Raw genomic sequence first — 18,298 nt, forward strand, 5'->3', positions numbered from 1 at the left:
TGGCCTGGGTTCAACTTCTGGTGTGGGAACAGTGCAGAGCTTTTGCCCAGAGTGGAGACAGGAATGGAAAGGGATCCTGCCAGCAGGGGAGTTAGACAGTGTGGGGAGGGGACCCCAGAAGTGGAGGTGGGGCAGTGGTCTGGGGGGAGATGAGGGACGGATCCCAGCAGTGTGGGAAGTTGACAGCCTGGAGACCACAGGCCTGGCATGGGGACCTGGAAGAGTGAATGTGTCCCTCTAAACCCATCAACTGCAGACTAAGCAGGCTTGGAAGAATTATCTATTTGTTGGTAAATGTCAATTTCTGTGTAAACACACAACCCAATGGCAAAATATTTCCATCGATAATCATCAAAATTGACAGATGGGCAAAGTAAGAAACATGCTGCTTGAGAACTTACCCTGTTGTAGGAACAGCAGTGATCTGTGAGCTCTGTATAACCTGTATTCTCAAAAGGTCTGTTACACACCCCCCCGCCCTTGTCTCCTCTCCCTCTTTGAATGCCTATGAAGTGGCTTTCCCCCTCTCCTTTGTACATCCAGTGAATGCCCTTTGCCCGGCCCGTCTGGCCAGTGGTTCCCTGTGTTACATTCCATCATGCCTCGGGGAGACTTACCTTCATCGCACTGTCCATCACTGCGCTATGGGACACTTACCTTAAAGGATCCTGACATCTCCACTGCCAGGCCTGTCCTGGGAGCATGAATATGGGAGTGTGAGTGTGACACCCCCCTATCCATCTTCTTTGGCCTATCCTGGGAGTGTGAGTATGTGAGTGTGACACCCTCCCTCCTCCCTTCTTTTGAGCTTAGCTATCAATATAATACATGTGCTGTTTTCTACCAAACTCTGGGGGGTCATTAGTCCTCCCTAAGCTTACTAGCTGACCCAATTTTGGGTTACAGAAGTAACATTGTTTGATCTGTTATTGTACTAAAGGGGAAGAGAGTTGTCTGTAAAGGAAGGTGAAGGTTAAATGCATCTCCTGAGGATGGGATTTGAAGCCATGTGTGTAGAGCACAATGGATTAGCAGTCCATCATTTTAACCACTTGGCCACCTCACCTGAGCTATCAGGAAAGGGACAGGAGGAGAAATCTAAGGCCGGCAGAGATAGGGACACTAAGGAGTTTTTAAATACTAAGCGGAAGCAGGGTCTGAATGAGCTCCCCCCTCACATCTAGTGAGGAGCTGGGAAAGACTTCAGGAACAGACCGTGTTTGCACAGACACATCTACTCTGCCCAGGTATGCAGCATGGTGGGGCCGCTTCCCCAAAATGACCAGTTTGGATGGTGGTGAGTTACAAATCACTTTAGAATTGAGTGGAATGAAATGTTATTCTCCTTCCTGTATGAGTGAAGGGCAGCAGAACATACCTAGTCCATCCTGATGGAGGGGTAGGTGGGTGAGGAATAGCTTTTATTGTACTGCAGAGAAGTGATTGAGGATGTCACCCTAAACCAATGGTCCCCAAACATTTCACACTGTGCCCTCTTAGCCATGGCTGTGGCCTCTCCGAAGTCACTGTCGAGAACCGTGGCTGGGAGTGGGGCTGTTGCTTGCTGGGGAGTGGGGTGCAGACAGGGGTAGGGGGTTGTGGCCAAGCTGGAAGCCAGAAGCCTAGGCTGAGGGTGGGGTTGGGGAAGAGCTGGGACAGAGTGGGGCTGAGTTTTGCTCCCTCCCTGCCCTCCATGGGGGTTGGCTCAGGCCCTGAGGTGCCCCGATTAATCTTCCTCTGTGTCCCCCTAGAAGTCATGCCCCACATTATGGGGACCACTGACCCCTACTCGCTAAGCAGGGGCTAGTGATGCCAAAACCCAGGGAAAGGGAGAACAAATGTGGGGGGCCCAGCACCGGAACCATGCCCCCCCTTCTGTCTCTGGCTCTGCCCCCTTCCACCCATGGCCCCATGCACTATCCCCTCTGTTCTACCCCTTCCCACACTGACCCCACTCTATCACTCCTTTACCCCTGCCCCGCTGCGGCCCTGAAACCAGAGAAGCTCTGTGCCCCTGCTGCAGCCCCCGGGCCCTAGCAGGGAGTGGGAGCTCCTCCGGCCCTGAAGCTGACATGGGGGAGACTTTTCCAGGGGGACTCAATTTGGCTAGGGACCCTAGTCATGGGCTCTACTGTTCCCTTGGCAACGCAAGGTTTGGAGAGGCTGAGCCCCCCTGAGCCTCCATTATGAGCCGCCCAGGCTACCACTGCTCAGTAGGTGGCCCGTCTCTCTGTGTTTTCTGCTGCTTGTTCTGGGGAGCCTAGCCAGCACTAGGGGTGGGACCCCCCAGTAGTCGCCCAGGGCTCCAGGAGGTCAAAGGGCACCGTGTGGCAGTGTAAAGGTGCTCACTGCTATCCCCTGCCCCAATGCTCTTCCATGAGCCCATAGAGGGTTGGGGGGAGCAAGGAGCAACACTATGTGCTCCATGTGTCCTGGTCACTTTCCCCACCTGGGCTGTGCTGTGAGGGGAGCATCAGAAGCTGCTGCTCTCTGCTCTCCCCTTATGCAGCCCAGCTGAGGAAAGTGACCTGGATGCAGGGAGCTCGGATGATCTCGCTTCTTGCCCCCACATCCCACAGCCCGTAGGGGTGCCAGGAGAAGCAGCGTTCCAGGGAGGAGTGGGGGGCAGCAATGCCAGCTGCTCCAGGCACACAGGTCAGTGTCCCCACATGGGCGCAGGAGGGGGTGCAGGAGTTTCTGTGATGCCTATTCTATCAATATCGTCACTCAATACCAGGCACTCAAATTCACCCGTCTTAGTACTTAGACATATAGCATTTGTATTTAAGCATTTATAAAATGTGTCCCATTTAAGTTGTCTATTATGTGATGTAATTGAGGGAGACTCTTTCATTTCACTGTTTCTCATCAGATCCTACCTTTACATTATCATCTTCCATCCTCTCCTTCTTACTAGGCTATAGAGAATCCCTGTGAATAGTTCCTCTCCTGATGGATGTCTCTGTCTGAACCCTGTGCTCCTCAGCGCCTGTCGGCTTTCCCCCAGCTCTGAGGCTGTGTCTACACTGCACACCTTACCACGGCGCAGCTGTGCCACTCTAACTGTGCCGTTGTAAGGTGCGCTGTGTGGCCATCCTTATCGCTGGGAGAGAGCTTCCCCAGCAACAAAACCAAACCACCTCCAACGAGGGGCAGGAGCTTCGTCACCGGGAGCACAGCTCCACCTACAAAGCGCTGTTCACACTGCTGCTTTGCATGGCTCAAATTTTGGCATTCGGGGAGTGTTTTTTCTCACCCTTGAGCGACAAAATTTTTAACAACAAAAGCATAAGTTTAAAAAAAAACTCCTCTGCAACCTATTTAATTTTACCTTTATACAACCTTTGTACTGTCTCCAGTTTTCGTGCCCAAAGTCCCCCAGGAAAAGGAAAACAACTAGCAGTGGAACAAGTAGGAAACCCAGCAATAGAACTCAGGAAACCTCGGGGTGTGCTAGGCTGACCAGATGTCCTGATTTAATAGGGACAGTCCGAATTTTGGGGTCTTTTTCTTATCTAGGATCCTATTACCCCCCATCCCATCCCGATTTTTCACACTTTCTGTCTGGTCACCCTAGAGTGTGCATGTGTGGATCCCAACTGCTCCCTGCCCCCCTCATTTAGACAGATGTGCAGGGTTACTGCCCTGGGAACTGCAGGGCACCAGCGGACATGGTAGGATCTGGCTTCAGCCAGGGCAAGGGATGCGGGGCTGGCTGGCTTCAGGCAGGGGGGTGCATCAGAGGTTGGCTGGAGACAGGGCAGGGGGTATGGAGCTGGCTGCAGACAGGGGGTGCAGCGCTGGTGCAGGCTGGAGAGGTGTGGGGGTTGGCTGGCTTTGGGCAGGGCCACAGGGGGGTGCGGCAGGAGTTGGCTGGAGACAGGGCAGGGGGTGTGTCAGGAGCTGGTTGCAGGGCTGGCTGCAGGCAGGGCAGGGAGGATGCGCCTGGTGCGGGCAGGGCAGAAGGTGCAGGGCTGGCTGGAGACAGAGACTGGTTGTGGGCGGGGCAGGGCATGGGGCAGGGCCGGTGCAAGGATGTTTCTTGCCCTAGGCGAAACTTCCACCTTGCGCCGTCCCCTCCTGCGCCCTCGCCCTGATGCGCCCCACCCGTGGCAGCTCCCCTCCTCTACCCTGAGGCATCCCTCTTGTGGCAACTCTCCCGCTCTGCCCTGTGGCACCCCCCTTGCCCTAGCTCACCCCTGCTCTTAGCACAAGCACCCTGAGCGCACCGTGGCCACTTCACTTCTCCCACCTCCCAGGCTTGCGGCGCCTAAGCCTGCCAGGCAGTCAAGCATCCTTCTCTGAGCCACAGCAGCCCTGACAGTTGACAATAGAGGCACCTTAACCCCTGAGTTCCTTCAATGTGTCCCCCTCCGGGGTCCAGTTCCGACCATCAGATACTCAGGGTATGTCTATAGCACCTACCGAATCGGTGGACAGCAATCAATCCAGCGGGGGTTGATATATCACGTCTAGTGTAGATGCAACACATCGAGTGCTCTCCCCTCGACTGCTGTACTCCAGCTCGGTGAGAGATGCAGGCAGAGTCTACGGGGAGCTGCAGCAGTCAACTCACCGTGACTGTGACATTGTAAGTATAATCTAATATCTCATTGAAAGGTGACAGGGCCAGAAAGAGTTAAGTAACTCACCTCACCGACTGACCTGATCCATGGGTGAACCTTAAGAACTGGTTAGCAAGATATGTAAATGAACAGAGCTTTGAAATGCAAGTCTGCATTGTTAGAGGTAGAAGGGGAGGTGTTTGCTCAGGTCTTGTGATGTAAGCAAACAAGTCTTGTCTATTGCTGTAGTTTTAATTCAAAGATCAAAAAAGGAATATTAGCATTTATGATGATTCCGAGTGAAATAGTATTATTGTCTATGTGTCTCTTTGAAGATTGTGGTAACATGTATTTGAACTGTTTGATGAATAAATTACCCTGTTCAAATTGCCAGGATGTTTGGAAGGAGAGTTAAGCCTATTGTTTTCTCAGGCCGAAAGGCTGCTGGAAATGTATAGGAAGCCTGGGACACGATCCTTCTTTATCTCAGATCTGCTTTGGGTTTCAAGAGGGGGAAACCTTAAGCCACAAGGATTGAGATCCCCAGTCATTGACTGGAGCAACCCTGAATATGGACACTGGACTATAATCTATGGACTATTTCTAAAAGGACTTTTGGCAACTATAAGCTCACCTCTACTATGTATCTAAACCTCAAGAATTGAATTCAAGTCTATATGTATATTAATCTTTTAACCAACACTCTCTCTCTTTTCTTTTCTAATAAATTTTAGCTTAATTAATAAGAATTGGCTATAGCATGTATTTTGGGTGAGATCTAAGTTATAATTGAACCTGGGTATGTGGCTGATCCATTGGGATCGGAAGAATCTTTTCTGTTATATGATGAAGTAAGATTTTCTGAAATCATCATCATATCTGACAGGTGTGTCTGGACGGAGGCCTGAGGCAGCGTACTTTAAGGGAACTGCGTGGTTTAAACTTCTAAGTAACCAGTGAGGTACTACAGAAGCTGTTTTCTGCTGGCATTTTAAATCTAAGTATTGAAATCACCACCAGCATTTGGGATTTGTCTGCCCTGTTTTGTTTACAGTTCACCCTGATTGAGTGATCTCAGCTGGCTCCCACAGGCAGCACCATCACACTTACATCCAGGCTGTAGGGGTCCGGGGGATCTTAGGGGCCTTGGGGTGCACAGATACCTATGTCCAGGCCGTAGGGGTCCCAGGGCGGTTTAAAGAGTTTTTGGGGGGACACAAACACCAATCTCTAGGCTTTAGCGGTCCCAAGGGGGCTTAGGGGGTTCGTGGGGTGTACATATTCCTAAATCCAGGCTGTTGTGGTACCAGGGGGGCTTAGAGGCTTAGTGGGGGGCATAGATACCTACATCCAGGCTGGAGGCATCCTGGGAGTCTTAGGGGATTTTTGGTGGCCCAAGATACCTATGTCAAGACTGTAGGGGTACCAGGGGGTCTTAGGGGTTCGGGTGGGCACAGATACGTTTGTCCAGGATGTATCAGTCCCATGGGGTCGGGTTAGAGGTTTCATGAGGGGCACAGATATCTACATCCAGATTGTAGATGTCCCGGGAGGGGGTTGTGGGGGTACAAATACCTACATCCAGGCTGTAGGGGTTCCTGGGGGGTTAGGGTGTTTCTGAGGGGCACATATACCTACATGCACACTGGAGTGTCCCAGGGGGCTTCTGGAGTCTATATGGGGCACAGATACCAATGTCCTGGCTGTATAAGTCCCTGAGGGGCTTACGGGGTTTGTGGGGGGCAGATACCTAAGTTCAGGCTGGAGGGGTCTCCAGGGGTCTTGGGTGTTTGGTGGGGGGCACAGATACATACGTCCAGGCTGCAGGGGTCCCGGAGGGGCTTAGGGTCTGTCACGGAGTGTGGGGGAGTCCGGTTTGCCACCCCTCTTTCTGGGACTCACGGTGACTCGCAGCCAGCCAGTAAAACAGAAGGTTTATTGGACAACAGGAGTGAAGGATACAGCAGAGTTTGGAGGCACAAGCAGGACCCCACAATCGAATCCTTCTGGGGGTTTAGGAAACATAGTTCCCAGTTTGGGAATCCCTGAATTCCAACCACCCAGACAAAAACCGAAACTGAACTAACCCAACTCCCTCCTGCCTGCACCTTCCTGTGTCCAGCTTCCCGGGCAAGGTTTCTGACCCTCTTCCCCTTGCCTAGCTCGAGTTGCAGGCTGAGCACATGTCCGGTCCTAAAGTCACCACCTGCTCTCCCATCTGCCACACAGACAGTCCCTACTCCATCACAGTAATGCACAGAGCATTTGCTGCATGAAGCAACAGTGACTCCGTGTGGCCACGCAGGGTAATGCGCAGAGCATTTCCCTCACGGAGCAACAGTGACATCATTTGGCCATGCAGGGTTAATGCACAGAGCATTTCCTGCATGGAGCTACAGTGACACTGTGTGGCCATGCATGGTAATACACAGAGCATTTCCCGCATGTAGCAACAGTGACACTGTGTGACCACACAGGGTAATGCACAGAGCATTTCCCTCATGGAGCAACAGTGACACCCTGAGGCTATGAAGGGTAATGCACAGAGTATTTCCTGCATGGAGCAACAGTGTCACCGTGTGGCCATGCATGGTAATGCATAAAGCATTTCCTGCATGGAGCAACAGTGAGACCGTGTGGCCACACAGGGTAATACACAGAGCATTTTCTGCATGGAGCAACAGTGACACTGTATCAGAGGAGTAGCCATGTTAGTCTTTTCTGTAAAAGTAGCAAAGAATCCTGTGACACTTTATAGACTAACAGACGTTTTGGAGCATGAGCTTTCGTGGATGAATACCCACATGGAGTTTTTTTGAGGGTCGAAATGACAGTCTGGACCTCTACATTCAATGTTTCTGCAACGTGCACAGGCAGAAATTGTGGAAAAAGAACATCGCTTGCCTCATTACCTAAGCCCTGCAGAACGCAATGCCATCCACAGCCTCAGAAACCACCCTGACATTATCATAAAAGAGGCTGACAAAGGAGGTGGTGTAGTCATCATGAACAGGTCTGACTACCAAAAGGAGACTGCCAGACAACTCTCCAACACCAAATTCTACAGGCCACTTCCCTCAGATCCCACTGAGGAATACACGAACAAACTGCACAATCTACTCAGGACACTCCCTACACTAACACCGGAACAAATCAACATCCCCTTTGAGCCCCAACCAGGGTTATTCTATCTACTACCCAAGATCCACAAACCCAGAAATCCTGGATGCCCCATCATCTGGGGCATTGGCACTCTCACTGAAGGACTGTCTGGATATGTGGACTCTCTGCTCAGACTCTATGCCATCAGCACTCCCAGCTATCTCCGTGACACCACTGATTTCCTGAGGAAACTACAACGCATTGACCCTCCAGAAAACACCATCCTAGCCACCATGGATGTAGAGGCTCTCTATACGAACATCCCACACACAGATGGAATACAAGCTGTCAAGAACACTATCCCTGATGATGCCACAGCACAACTGGCTTCTGAGATCTGTGCCTTTATCCTCACACACAACTATTTCAAATTTGATGACAATATATATCTCTAGATCAGTGGCACAGCTATTGGCATCCGCATAGCCCCACAATATACCAATATTTTTATGGCCGACCTGGAACAACGCTTCCTCAGCTCTCGTCCACTCACGCCCCTTCTCTACCTACACTACATTGATGACATCTTCATCATCTGGACCCATGGGAAGGAGTTTCTGGAAATATTCCACCATGATTTCAACAGCTTCCACCCCACCATCAACCTCAGCCTGGACCAATCTACATGGGAGGTCCACTTCCTAGACACCACGGTGCAAATAAGTGATGGTCACATTACCACCACCCTATACCGAAAACCTACTGACTGCTACGCCTACCTTCATGCCTCCAGCTTCCATCCCGGGCACATCACACGATCCATTGTCTACAGCCAAGCACTGAGGTACAACTGCATCAGCTCTAACCCCTCAGACAGAGACCAACACCTACAAAATCTCCACCAAGCATTCTCAAAACTTCAATACCCACACGAGGAAATAAGGAAACAGATCAACAGAGCCAGACGTGTACCCAGAAGCCTCCTACTGCAAGACAAACCCAAGAAAGAAACCAACAGGACTCCACTGGCCATCACATACAGTGACCAGCTAAAACCTCTCCAAAGCATCATCAGGGACCTACAACCCATCCTGGACAATGATCCCACACTTTCACAGGCCTTGAGTGGCAGGCCAGTCCTCACCCACAGGCAACCTGCCAACCTGAAACATATCCTCACCAGTAACTGCACATCGTACCATAGTAACTCTAGCTCAGGAACCAATCCATGCAACAAACCTCGATGCCAACTCTGCCCACATATCTACACCAGCGACACCATCACAGGACCTAACCAGATCAGCCACGCCACCACCGGTTCATTCACCTGCACGTCCACAAATGTAATATAAGCCAGCATATGCCAGCAATGCCCCTCTGCTATGTACGTAGGCCAAACTGGACAGTCACTACGGAAAAGGGTAAACGGACACAAATCAGATATTAGGAATGGCAATATACAAAAATCTGTAGGAGAACACTTCAACCTCCCTGGCCACACTATAGCAGACCTTAAGGTGGCCATCCTGCAGCAAAAAAACTTCAGGACCAGACTTCAAAGAGAAACTGCTGAGCGTCAGTAAATCTGCAAATTTGACACCATCAGCTCAGGATTAAACAAGACTGTGAATGGCTTGCCAATTACAGAACCAGTTTCTCCTCCCTTGGTTTTCACACCTCAACTGCTAGAACAGGGCCTCATCCTCCCTGATTGAACTACCTCGTTATCTCTAGCTTGCCTGCATATATATACCTGCCCCTGGAAATTTCCACTACATGCATCTGACGAAGTGGGTATTCACCCATGAAAGCTCATGCTCCAAAACGTCTGTTAGTCTGTAAGGTGCCACAGAACTCTTTGCTGCTTTTACAGATCCAGACTAACACGGGCTACCCCTCTGATAAGTGACACCATGTGGCCACACAGGGTAATGCACAGAACATTTGCTGCATGGTGCAACAGTGACACCTTGTGGCCACGCAAGGTAAGGCACTATCGATTTCCTGACTGGAGATATAGTGACACTGTGTGGCCACACGGAGTATTGCACAGAGCATTTCTCTCATAGAGGAACAATGACACCATGTGGCCACACAGGGTAATGCACAGAGCATCACACCTATGTAGAGGCTGTAGAAATCCCTGGGGGGTTAGGGGTCGTGGGGGGCACAGATAGCTGCATCTAGGCTGGAGGCATTCCAGTGGGGTTAGGGGATTCATGGGGGACACAAATATCTACATCCTGGGTGGAGAGGTCCCTGGACGGCTTAGGGGGTTGTGGTGAGCACAGATACATACGTCCAAGGCTGTAATGGTCCCTAGGGGTTTAGGGAGTTGATGAGGGGCACAGAAACCTATGTATGGTCTGGAGGGGTCCCTGGGGGACTTAAGATGTTGTGGTTGCGCAGATACCTACGTCCCGGTTGGAGGGTTCCCTGGGGAACTTAGGGGGTTTGTGTGGCATATACGTAACTACGACCAGGCTAGTGGGGGCCCTATGGGTCTTAGGGTGCTTGTGGGGGGCAGAGATACCTATGTCCAGGCTGGAGAAGTCGTGGGGAGGGCTTAGGGGGGTCCTGGAGGTCACAAATATCTACGTCCAGGCTGGAGGGGTTCTGGGGGTATTAGTGAGTTGTGGGGGGGCACAGATACCTATTTCGATGCTGTAGGGGTCCCGGGGTTTCTTTTGGGCATTTTGGGGTAGAGATACCTACGTCCATGCTGTAGGGGTCGCTAGGAGGTTCAGTATGTTTGTGAGGGTGCACAGATACCTACGTCTAGGCTATAGGGATCCTGGGGGTGCTTAAGGGTTTGTGAGGGGCACAGATACCTTCATCCAGGCAAGAGGGGTCCTGGGGGCCTTAGGAGGTTCGTGTTGGGCTCAGATACCTGCGTCTAGGCTGGAGGGGTTCTGGGGGGTTAGGGAGGTTGTGGGGGTCATAGATACAAACATCCATGCTGTAGGGGTCCCGAGGGTCTTTGTGAGGCCCTGGGGGTCACAGATACCTACCTACAGGCTGGAGGGGTCCTCTGGGTCTTAGGGGGTTTGTGGGGCATACAGATGCCTACATCTGGGCTTGTGGGTTCCCTGGGGGGCTTAGAGGTTTGTGGGGAGCACAGATACCTTTATCCAGCCTAGATGGGTCCCAGTGGGATTAGGGAGTTGTGGGGGGCACAACCTATGTAAGCAGAAGCAGGATGAACTCTACCCTGACATCTGGTGGTGAATTATGGCAAGTGTGGAAAAGAATTTCAAGGGCTGATCGTGTTTGCATAGGCACACTCACTCCGCCTGACACGGCCACGGCAGCCTGGGATAGTTGCATTTGGCAGCTGTGGTATCCCCAGTTCATTTGTTGTTGGGGCATGAGATGAGGAGTGTTGTCACCCTGATTGTGTGGATGAGAAACTATGATACTGCTTTGAGACAGTGATCCTCACCATCAGTTTAGTGGCACTCGCTAGACAAGGGAGAGGGCTCCTTGGGTGAGCCAGAAACACCAATTGCACTTTCTTCTTTTTTAACAGTTGAATAGCAGAGCTGATTTTTGAGTCTCTTAAGAATTGAAGTTCTAGGTTCCTGAACTGAAATTCATGAAGAGTTGTGCTAGCTAGTGGGGGAGTCTGAAGCTATATTATGGAGCAGAGCAGCTGATGGAGAGGAGTAGTTTGTGGAATGGTGGGAATAGCCCATAGAGTGAGGTGAGCTGAGCAGTTTTCTGGGACAGCTGCAGCAGATCACAGGTTGGCTGGTGGAGCAGAGCAGCTGGTGGGGAAAGCTGAAGTAGAATCCCATAGAGAGGCAGGGCAGTCGGCAGTGGATCACGTAAGGAGCCCCTTTCTACCCAGGCTGGCGGGGGAAAACCCTGCAGATAGACTCTTGAACTCTGGGGCTGTGGGACTTTGGGTGATTTTGGGGTTGCTGGACTCTTGAAACATTTGAGGTATCGGACTTTGGAGTCTTGGGGTTCATTTGGGGATTGCTGGACTCAAGAGTCCAGGGAAAAGGACACAGCCTAGTTGAGGTGTTTTCCCAATTTAATGTTATTTTGTTTATCTCACATTAGTGAACGTTTTATGCTACACCCAAACTCTCTGCTTGCGAAAGGGGAAGTATTGTCTCTTTGAGGCACCTAGGGGTGCGTATGTAAAATTTTCTCAGGTCACTGGGTGGGGGCTCGAGCTGGTTTGCATTACGTTGTAGGGCAGGAACTCCTATGTATTGAACCCAGTACTTACTGCTATCAATTCAGTCTGGCAGAAGGGTTCCACCTATGTCTAGGCTGTAGGGGTCCCTGGGGGGCTTAGGAGGTTCGTGGGGGGCACAGATACCTAGGTCCAGGCTGTAGGGGTCACTGGGGGGCTTAGGGGGTTCGTGGGGGGCACAGATATTTAGGTCCATGCTGTAGGGGTCCCTGGGGGGCTCAGGAGTTTGGTGAGGGGCACATATACCTACGTCCAGGCTGCAGGGGTCCTGGAGGGGCTTAGGGGGTGTCACAGAGTGTGGTGAGTGTGTGCACCCCTCTTCCTGGGACACACAGTGACTCAGCCAGCCAGTAAAACAGAAGGTTTTTTTGGCCAACAGGAACGAAGGATACAGCAGAGCTTTTGGGCACAACCAGGACCCCTCAATCGAGTCCTTCTGGGGGTTCAGGAAGCTTAGTTCTCAGTTTGGGATTCCCTGAATTCCAACAACCCAGCTCCAAACCAAAACTGAACTAACTCCCTCCAGCCGGCCCCTTCCTGTGTCCAGCCTCCCGGGCAAAGGTGCTGACCTCCTCCCCCCTGCCTAGCTCGAGTTACAGGCTTAGGTCCTGTCCCTCACCTAAAGTCACCCGCTGCCGTCCCATCCCCCACACAGACAGTCCCCACTCCATCACAGTAATGCCCAGAGCATTTCCTGCATGGAGCTACAGTGACACCGTGTGGTAAAGCAGGGTAATGCACAGAGCATCACACCTATGTAGAGGCTGTAGAGTTCCCTGGGGGACTTAGGGGTCATGGGAGGTACAGATAGCTACGTCCAGGCTGGAGGCATTCCGGGGGGGCTTAAGGGGGTTCATAGGGTCACAAATACCTACGTCCAGGATGGTCGGGACCCTGGGGGAGTTAGGGGGGTTATGGGGGGCATAGATAATTGCGTCCAGGCTGTAGAGGTCCTGGTGGGGATTAGGGGCTTCGTGGATGACACCAATACCTACGTCCGGGCTGGAGGGGTCCCTGGAGGGCTTAGGGAGTTGTGGTGAGCACAGTGGTCCCTGGGGTTTTAGGGACTTGGTGAGGGGCACAGATACCTATGTATGTCTTGGAGGGGTCCCTGGGGAGGCTTAGTGGTATTGTAGGGGACACAAATACCTAAGTCCAGGCTATAGGTATTCTGGGGGGGCTTAGAGCATCGGGGGGCACAGATACCTACATCCAGGCTGGAAGGGTCCCAGGGGGCTTAGGGGGTTTGTGGGGGCACAGATATGTACGTCCAGGCTGGAGAGGTTTTGGGGAGGATTAGGGGCTTTTGCAGATGGCAGAGATACCTATCTCCAGGCTTTAGGGGTCCCTGGGGGGCTTAGGGTTTTTTTGGGGGGCACAGATATCTATGTGCAGGTTGGAGTGGTTCCTGTGGGGTTTAGGGATTCCTGGGGGCACAGATACCTAGGTCCATGCTGTAGGGATCTCCGGATGGATTAGGGGTTTTCTGGGGGCACAGATACATAAGTCTAGGCTGTAAGGGTTCCTGGGAGGCTTAGGGTGTTTGTGGGGGGCAGAGATACCTATGTGCAGGCAATCGGGCTTCCAGGGGGAATTAGTGTGTTGAGGGGGCACAGATACCTAGGTCCTGGCTGGAGGGTTCCCGGTGGGGGGGCTTAGGCAGTTTCTGAGGGGCACAGATACCTGCATCCAGGCTGGAGGGGTCCTTGGGGAGCTAAGGGGGTTTCTGGTGGGCACAGATACCTCCGTCCAGGCTGGAGGGTCCCTGGGGGGCTTAGTGGGTTTGTGGGGGGCACAGATACCTAAGTCCAGGCTGGAGGGGTCCAGGGAGGTCTTATGGGGTTCGGGGGATACAGATACTTATCTCTAGGTTGTAGGGTTCCCTGGTGAGCTTAGGGGGGCTTGGAGGGCCCCAGATACCTAAGTCCATGCTGTAGGCGTTCCTACAGGTGCTTATGGTTTTGTGGGGTGCACAGGTACTTATGTCCAGGCTGTAGGAGTCCAGGGGGGCTGTGGGGGTACTCACTCACTCACATTCACGCCCATCACCCCAGTCGGGGTATGGGCCACCAACAACAGATCTCCAGAGTCCTCTATCCTGGGCCATTCGTTCTAACTGATTCCAGGTATAGCCCATTTTTTTGCTATCAGCCTGAAGGTCACGTCGCCAGGTGTTTCTTGGACGGCCTCTTTTCCGCTTGCCTTGGAGGTTCCACCGCAGTGCCTGTCTGGTGCCTCACGTTCCATGTGCCTATGGTAATCCTCCTGGTTGCAAGAAGGGTAATCGGCTTAGTGGCTTCCTCATGGCTTTTACCACCCAGCGTCATGCATCTTCGAATTGAAGACCCTTCTTTTTCCAGGGTAAAAGTCTCTGTTGTCTCTATTGTTGCCGTTTCTGTAGCACGTTGATTTTTTACGAGGTGGAGTTGCTAGCCCCACGCCCAACCCTCCTCCTTTATCCTGACTTGGGACAGGCAGATGGCCCCAAAGGACCTCTCTGGTGGAGTTTGTGGGGGTACAGATACCTACATCTAGGCTGGAGGGCTCCTGAGGGGTATAGGGGGTCTGTAGGGGGCACAGATACCTAGGTCCAGGCTGTCGGTGTCCCAGGGAGATTAGGCGGTTCACTGGGGGCTCAGATACATCCAGGCTGGATGTGTCCCGAGGAGCTTAGGGGATTCGTGGGGTGCTCAGACACCTGTGTCCAGGCTGTAGGGATCCCTGGGGGCTTAGGGGGTTCGTGAGGGTCACAGATAGGTACATCCAGGCTGAAGGGGTGGCTGGGGCATTTAGGGGGGTTGTGGGAGCACAGATACCTATGTCCAGGTCTAAAGGGGTAATGGGGGTTCTTAGGGGATCGGGGCAGACACAGATACCTACGTCCAGGGTCTAGGGGTCCTGAGGGGATTGGGGTAGAGGGGGGAACAGATGCCTACGTCATAGCTGGAAGGGTCCTGGGTGGTATAGGAGGTTTCTTGGAGTCACAGATACCTACGTCCAGGCTGTAGGGGTTCCTGGGGCATTAGGGGGTTTCTGGGGATCACAGATACCTACGTGCAGACTGGAGGGGTCCCGGAGGGCTTAGGAGATTTATGGGGGGCACAGATACCAACGTCCTGGCTGTAAAGGTCCCTGGGGGGCTTTGCGGGTTCGTGGGGGGCACAGATACCTACATCCAGGCTGTAGGGGTTCCCGTGAGGATTAGGGGGTTTATGGGGGGCACAGATACCAACGTCCTGGCTGTAGATGTTATTGGGGCACATAGAGGGGCTGTGGTCGCACATAACCCTACATCCAGGCTGTCGGGGTCCCGTGGGGGATTAGGGGGTTCGTGGGGAGCTCAGATACCTACTTCCAGGTTGGGGATGTCCCAGGAAGGATTAGGGAGTTTCTGGGGTGCACAAATACCTATCTCCAGGCTGTACGGGTCCCTGTGGGCCATACGGGTTTGTGGAGGGCAGAGATAACTATCTCCCATCTTTAGGGGTCGCTGGGGAGGCTTAGATGGTTTGTGGGGGCCCAAATACCTACGTCCAGGCTCGAGAGGTCCCTGGGGGGCTTATAGGGTTCGTAGGTGGTACAGATACCTACATCCAGGCTAGAGGGGTGGCTGGGGGGCTTAGGGAGGTTGTGGGAGCACAGATACCTAACTTCAGGCTATAGGGGTCCCGGGGGTGCTTAGAGGTCGGGGCGGGCACAGATACCTACGTCCAGGCAAGTGTTTTAGCCAGCTGAGCCATGCTGCCTGCATGTAGTTAAACACACTGTCTGACCACACCTGACTCACTGACATCTCCACCAAGCCCTGAAAAGCTTTGCTTGTGTTTGGATTCTGCAAAGCAGAGGAGCAGATGAGGTTTTCCTTGCAAGTTGTGTGTGTGTGTGTGAATCTTTGACCAGGTCTGCACTACAAAGTTATTTTAGCATCATTACATTGCTGAGGTGCGTGAAAAACACACATCGCTCCCTCGGTCACCAGCTTTTGGCTGGTGCACACACTGCAATGCCACATCTGGCCACAAAACTGCCCTGTTTTGGTGACAAAATAAAACCACCTCGACGAAAGGCCTAGAGCTTTTTGCAGCAAACTTAAAGTGACAGAGTGCCAGTGTAGATGCTGCCGTTCATTATATAACTGTAACTGGCCTCCAGCAGTATCCCACAATGCCCTCCATGAACTCACCTGCCCTGCATTCTGCTACAGAGCCATGGGGCTCTCCCCTTTCATAGCTCCAGGAAGTTCTGACAGCTGAGTCTGCTGCTCTGCTCCGGCAGCCAGGCGCAAATCTCTGCCGTGGATGCTGCTCACTCCCGCCCTGCAAACACAGAGCAGGTGGCAGGAGCTTCCTTACAGTGGGGGCGGCGGGGCATTGGCATCTGAACTGTGACGCCCCCATAACACCCCTTCCTTCGAGGAGGCTCTTACATTCTAAACAGGGACTGCTGTTTTCTAGTAAAATCACTAAAAGGGAAGGAGAAAACTCGAAAGAGGTTCCTCCTGGTGCTCACGTCCATGAACCTGAATACTCTCTCAGTCCTCAAAGAGAGACCTGGAGAAGGAGACTTGCTGAAGCGAAGCAAAGCCACAGGGGTCTCTGAGGATTCCCTGGCCCCTTGCCCCGTCCTGCCTGGCTGATGTCAGCATCTCTCTGTGAGGTCACCACCTCCCCACCACCTTGAACCAATAGTCTGAGGTCCTGCAAAAGGCCTTTATGATGTCACTGCCACACCCCTCCCTTGCTGTGCCAATGTCCTGCTCCTGGCCAGGCCCTTTGGAGGTCTGAGCTACTCCCCACTCAAGGCAAGAAGTGTCTTCGGTGCTCCCTACCCCTGCTCCATATGTTAAACCATTGAATACCTTATTTTTTATTGCATTTGTAGCTCATGTCATGATTTCAATGCACAATCTGGACGCATGATTTTCTCTATCATATAAGACAATACATTTTCATGCTAGGATGTGTAAATCTGTATTTATTCATGCCATATATAAGAAAATAAATCAAATTCATTTCCTCTAAGCATATGGAAACTTTTTAATTTTCACAGTAACTGAAATGTACAAACACCTAGAAATGGAACTGTCACCAGCACAGGGTTGGCCAGTATTAAATACTGTTACAGTAGGAGACAGCGTTAGGATGTTAACCCCAGGCCTTTTGTTCAAAGGTCGTGTCTCTCGCCTTCCCCCATGAACTGAAGCGCAGCATTCGAGAGATCCAGAGACTAGCTGATGACATTTCCGAGTGCTAAAATAGCAAGCGATGTCCGTCCTGCATTGGCCAGTGGTGACTGGAGAGCTGGTTTGTTGAGAATAAGCTTCAAGGTGAGAAGCAGCAGCCCAAAGTGGCTCTCTACAAGTGCTGAAGTGGCTCAGTTGGGAGAGCTTTAGACTGGAAATTGAAAGGTCCCTGGTTCAATCCCAGGCTTCAGCAGCCTCTTTGATCCCTCTCTGTGCAGCTGTGGGCTGTTTCCTGGCAACACAGCAGTCCCTTTACCTAATGCAAGTTCTTTCTTTCAGGCTTTGCTGCGGGAAAAGGCAGCATTGGCTTCTGCAGCCAGTTGGCCCTCCTGAACTTTCTTTCTTCTCTTGCTCTTTCTCAGCAAGAGGAAGGAAAAGAAGCTCCCCCTCAAGCTGGAGTCACGAGGGGGATGTAAGGACGACTTCCTGAGTGCCGGCTCCAGTCCTCTGCTCTGCCAGCTGGCCCATTGAAGAGCTGCCACCATTTTCTCCAGGTTCTCCCCTCGGTGTGTGCCAGGGTGAGCACCACCAAAGTGCAGGGAATTTGAGGGCAGGGCAGGGCAGCACACTGTGATGGAGTTTCTGTAGTGTGGTGGTTCTCACATTTGCCTAACCTGCAAAAGGGCCTCAGCCCAAAAACCAGGCCGAAACGTAGTGGCTTCCTTTTCCCAGCTCCCCTTGCTGTCCAGCAAGGCCTCCTCCTTCTGCCACTGGCCTCTCCCTGGGATAACCCCAACCTCCGCACGATAGAGGGTGGTGATATCAGTGGAGAAAATACCTTGGCGTCAGCCTGGGGAAGCTGGAGGAATTAGGCCAGTTGAACCCATGGAAGTGCAGTTGGCTGCTGGGAGGTAGAATCTTGTTTCTGCCTCTTGGCATTCCAGGGTGGCTACTTGCAGCCCAGGAAAAGAAGTGGGGTTCTGGGTGGAAGGAAAACAAGTTAAGGGTTAATGTCTCTTTTACCTGTAAAGGGTTAACAAACAGGGACCCAAACACCTGACCAGAGGACCAATCAGGAGACAAGATACTTTCAAATCTCGTGTGGAGGGAAGCCTTTGTTTGTGGGTTTTGGGTTTGGCTTTGTTCTCTCTGGGTCCTGGACGGGGCTAGAGGTGCAACCAGGTTTCTGCCAATCTCCCTGCTACAGTCTCTTATCTATTCAGAATTGTAAGTAAGAAAAGG

General features: G+C 52.2%; 1 non-coding gene across 1 annotated transcript; it reads left to right on the top strand.

Annotated features, from left to right (window-relative positions):
- The first annotated feature begins 17,236 nt into the window (after positions 1-17,236).
- On the top strand, positions 17,237-17,309 carry TRNAS-GGA (transfer RNA serine (anticodon GGA)). The gene has a single exon. It is a non-coding gene; the product is annotated as a tRNA-Ser (tRNA).
- Positions 17,310-18,298: the final 989 nt, after the last annotated feature.

This window comes from Gopherus flavomarginatus, chromosome 2 (genome assembly GCF_025201925.1).
Source record: "Gopherus flavomarginatus isolate rGopFla2 chromosome 2, rGopFla2.mat.asm, whole genome shotgun sequence".
Lineage (NCBI taxonomy): Eukaryota > Metazoa > Chordata > Testudines > Testudinidae > Gopherus > Gopherus flavomarginatus.